Raw genomic sequence first — 5,067 nt, forward strand, 5'->3', positions numbered from 1 at the left:
GACCGTGGCACCTCCAGCGCGGTGTTCCCGTGACACCCGAGCTCGTCTGGCAGCTCTCCGTGTCCCGCAGAGCAGATGCTGCCCGTGGCCGTGAGCGGCGTAGAGGCAAGCAGCATTCCACATATTCCACATGTGCTCCCGGGCCTCCCGATTGGTGTGCTCCGCTGAAGGGGCTGGTCCTTGAAGTCAGCTCCTGTGCCTGTCACAAATGATATTTTTATGCAAGGAAACAAAACCAGGATATCTGATGGACTGTGTTATCTTTACAGACAGCTTGGAGCTACAGATGCAAGGCAAGAAGTTTTATGCTTGAACTTTGAAACTGTGAGTGGAATTTAAAAGCAGTTTTAAATGCCTACTTTTTAAAATTTTTTAAATTTTATTTTGCGGGTGCATGTATGTGTGTGTGTGTGTGCAACTTTGCATGAAATATATATATCTGCATAACTTCATTATCAAGCAAGCTGTTGTGAATTCTCCTAAGATGAAATAATTATTGCTTTGGAAAACTTTGCAAAGTGTTAGCTGCACTTACAGCTGGACTAATATATGTGCACACTGAGGAAGAGAAGGATGTCCTTTTCAAGTGAGTGCAATTAGTCTAGTTTGAAACTATTTCAAATCATCTTTTCCACTGGAAAATCTGTTTGAGCAGGACTAGTTGTACTGAGGGGAAATCTCCTGGGAGTTATCAGCAAATGTCACACTGGTCTGTCTGTCTTTGTTACAGGCACATTTGATGTTTGCTTGTGTATGGAGAGGGATTAGGTGAAAACCTGCTGTTACCATTGTGTGGCACTCCACTTGCTGGAGGAAAATCTGTTGGTACCAGGTGTTAGAAAGCTGGCCAATTAATGATGATTGCAGGAAATTAGTTTAAGAGAATATTGTCCATTATGATGCAGATTTACAGAACTAATTCTAACAGATACATTGCACTAGCACTGGAGGATCATTTCTGTAGCTGAAATATTAATAACCTGCTCTTTCTTGCATAGGAATAATGAAATGAATTTCTGTGGGAGAGTTCTAGGGGTTGACACCCAGACCAGGAGTCCAAACCTGAGCAGGCAGTTTGCCACTCCAGGCTTGTGATATTTTCACTTCCTTATGGGAACTGTCCAGGATGGTCTAACAGGACCCCTGTCATCCTAGGGCATTATTTTATATACAATCTTGTGTGAAAAGAGCTATATGCTACAACTTTTCTTGATTCACTTCGATGTTAGTGCAAGCTGAGATACATGCTCCAAAAAAAAAAAAAAAAAAAAAAAAAAAAAAAAAAAAAGTGGTCTTAAATCCTGTCTGGATTGGTCCTCCTGTCTGGATTGGTCCGCAGTTCTTTCTAGCTACCCAAAACAATCCAACAACACCTTTCTCAATTTAACATACATTTTACCTAGTAAGTAGGCATGTTTCTCTTCTCTTCTTCATGTCTCTCTATCTTGGCCAGGGTGTTGCATCAGTTTATAAATTTATATTCTGGTGAGTCCAGATGAAATCCAAAGGTTAAGTGAAAATTGTGGGTAAGTGGCATGTTACTGCTCAGTAGGTATAGCAGAAACCCCATCCCTGGTGGATCCATCACCACTCATTCTCCTTCTGGGTGCCTCCAGATCATGCAGCAACACAAACAGCATCCAGATGAGGTGTGGGCATACAAGTACATTTCTGCTGCATTAGTCAGAGCACATAACATGGGATGATACCAACTTAGTACAACAGGCAGTGAGGTAATTCTGTCCATTGCCTGCTAAAAAGTAAATGTCAGTATTTCTTTAACAAATGAACTGCTGGAGCAAACCTATAACTTTTTGCTACTCTTATATAATTTGTTGCAGTTTTTTGTTACACCACTGGCTTCTCTAAAGTCAGATATACTGTATCATCAAGGCCTGCCACGAATTAATCAGAACTTATTGGAAATAATACAGTGATGATAAATTTCCCTTACCTTGATTCCTTTTCTCTATCTTTTGTTGGTCACTACAGCAGGAACAACCTGGGTTTACCCAGCAAACCAAAACACAGCGTTTTTCCCAAAACTGAATTTGGCATGAACAGAAAAGTGGTCCCACAGAGAAAATAATGAAACTCAACATACTTTGGTCAGAAAGGCCTTCTTAATTGATGTGAAGGAAATCCTGAATGGAAGAGTCCTGCTCATAGATGTATAATGAATTAGTGTTCTGTGTTGAACAAACTGCAGCATTTTTATTTCAATAATGTTAAAATCAATACATTTTCTTTTCACTTTCTAAGCAGTAAATGAGGCTGAAAAGAAAATCTAGGCATATATAGAAATGCATTTCTATATATAGAACTGTCCTTAAAATGCTGATAAAGTCCTTAAACTAAAGAGCCTCAATAATGCTCATAATATAAAATGTTTCCTCTTCATGTCACATAGTTTAGTTCTTCTTGTTCCCTTAATTTGGCAGTATTTTCTCTATTAGATATTGCTGCCTAGATAGAATGGGCCAGATTCTCAGCGAGCAAGCATGAATAGAGAATAACTTCATTGAAGTCAATGACGTGACCCTGGATTCATTCCAGTGTGACCAGAGTTGGAATGTGGCTCAATACAGGCAGCTGCCACCCCTGCCAGGCTGGCCGAGGAGATGAACGAAGAGTTACTGCAGTTGTGCATGAAGGATGGTCCTGCCAGCTCTCAGTTTTGCTTTCACCTCCAGCTTCTTCCAAAAGCAAAGATTAAACAGAGCAATCTCACTTTTATTCCACGAACTTCAGCTTTGTGTCTCCAGTCTATGCAAGGTTGCAGCTAAACTCAGCTATGTCCCTCCATACCTTGTCTAACCTTTGACATCTATCTCAAGAAAACAAATGTATGTGTTACTCTTTATTTTCTTTCCTGCTCAGAAGGATTTTAGCTTTTCCTTGATAATTTTTATGTTTGTGGTGTTCTGTAGTGGTGATGTTGTTTTAGGAAGATTGGCTTCTTGCTGTGAAAGTGCTGCTCCCTGTGATACCCCTGGAGGCTGCTTCCCCATTCCTGGAGAAAGTTCTGGTTTCCGTCTCTGTTGTGTGATGATAACCACACTGTTCCCATGGCCACCTACCCAGCAAAATAACTCCCAAGTCTTTGTCGTGGAGAGACTAATGGGTTATTTTGTATTGTAGGTGGGGCTTCCTTGCAAGAGCTTTGATTTCCCTGTTCTGCACGCTAGGACAGTCCAGAGCTCCTGCACTACCAAGAGGAGAGGTTTTGTGTGGCTCTCTGCAGGCTCTGTCCTATCTCCTGAGATTCATCCCAGAGGCATTAGCTGGCTTTATTTCAGATAGGAGCACCAGCTCTGACTGATATTGCTGGTCAGAAATATCCAGTTTATACCTTTCTTGCTGCAGCTAAAGAACTGAACTCTGTGATACTTTTACCAATAGCAATTCATCTCAGCTAGCTGGAAATGCCAAAGCTACAAAAAGGTCTGAAGGGGAGAGACACCTCTGGGGTGAGGCTGGTTTCCTAGTTACTTGTAAGGGCAAACAAGAACATGGTATGTTCAGATTTTAAGGAGCTCATTACAAATGCTACCTGCTGTGAGAACTTCCAGGAACACACACATCTCTAAACATTCAGTATCACCAAGAAATAAACACACCAGTGAAGCCAACAGGCCTCTTCTTCTCTGGCATTTCCCAAGTTCCTAGAATGAAGTGTGTTCATATCTACCACAGAAGTGGGGATTAGATGAAGCTAAAACTCAGCTGAACTGTAGCTAAAATAGTTACTTTTGAAGTACTTTCTATCATTACTTATCAGATATTTTTGTGCTATGTGGGCACATTCTCAACAACAACACTCTATTAATGAAAAAATCTTACTAAATTCTGTCTGTATGGGCACAAGGTTTACCTTACAAAATACTCATATGATGTATGCAGCCTAATTACAAAATTTTTATTAATTTTTTTTGGTAAATTATGAAAACTTTAAAGTTTTATAAAACCTTACTTTTTATAACTATTTAGTATTCTGTAGCATTTTTTTGCTGATAATAGGTATGTATCACAGACTGTTATTTTGGAACAAGTAGTTCCACTAGGAAACTAGAAAAATGTGCCTGATTTATTTAAAAAAAACAACTAATATTCTGCTTCCACATGTGCATTTGTGAGATGAGGATATTTGTTGTGCAGTTAGTCAACAGGGGTTATGAAAATGATCAAGCAGGTGAAGAGAAGCTGACCAGATGCAAAAGAGTCCACAAAGTCAAGCAGATCTGTGGACCTAAAAGATAACACCTTGGTCACAACACTGCTAATATCTCTGTTTTTTCAGGACTGAGAAGTATCACACTATACTCTTACAAAAGCCTTGCAAAACTGGGACTTTTGAGTCACCTGAGAGAAGCTGTCCAGAAGTAATGTGTGAAAGGAAGGGAGTTAAGGGCAAAGGAAAGCGCTGTAAAAACAGACTGGTGCTAATACAACACAAATGCTCCTTGAAGCGCAAAATGAGAAAGCACAAAAGCTGTCAAGGGGAAAGATGAGGGTATGAGTAAGAATCATGTACCTCTGATGTTTTTTGCCCTTTGTGCTATGTGTTTCATGCCTTAGGGTGAATGAATAATACTCTGTTTTGAAGACAAATTAAGTTACTTTAATGAATGCATTATGCATTGTTTTGAAGACAAATTAAATTACCTTAATTAAATTGCTGGTTTTATGTTCTCAGAAAAAAAAACCCCAAACAACTGTATTCATATGTCAAAGGGGCAGCTTTTGGGATCGCACATGTAAAAGGAATGTGCAGGGCTGTAGGGAGGTACACCACTGAGCAACGCAGACCACAAGCTCTCTGGATCTATCCAGAAAAATTAGAGGCATCCCAAACACTGTTGATCCCGCAACCTTTACAGCCACAACTGACTTTTTCAACATTCAAACCCCAGATGCTTTAGTGCCACTGCATTATGTCCTGAAATTACAGGAGTCTGAGTGGCATATCTACACATCACAAAAAAAACCTACCTTTTACAACAGTTTCCGTATCATATAAAACCAGAAATTGATGTGGTTTCTCTCTGTCCCTCTGTGAATAAAGAG

At 39.9% G+C, this 5,067-nt stretch overlaps 1 protein-coding gene across 1 annotated transcript in view; it reads left to right on the forward strand.

The window, feature by feature from the left end:
• Window positions 1-68: 68 nt before the first annotated feature.
• Window positions 69-5,067, forward strand: part of STARD13 (StAR related lipid transfer domain containing 13) — a 289,660-nt gene continuing 284,661 nt past the window's right edge. Inside the window, exon 1 of the mRNA XM_005426361.2 lies at window positions 69-324. The gene's annotated coding sequence lies outside the window, so the exon portion shown is untranslated. The remainder of the gene's footprint in view (window positions 325-5,067) is intronic.

This window comes from Geospiza fortis, unplaced genomic scaffold (genome assembly GCF_000277835.1).
Source record: "Geospiza fortis unplaced genomic scaffold, GeoFor_1.0 scaffold181, whole genome shotgun sequence".
In the NCBI taxonomy this organism is placed as follows: domain Eukaryota; kingdom Metazoa; phylum Chordata; class Aves; order Passeriformes; family Thraupidae; genus Geospiza; species Geospiza fortis.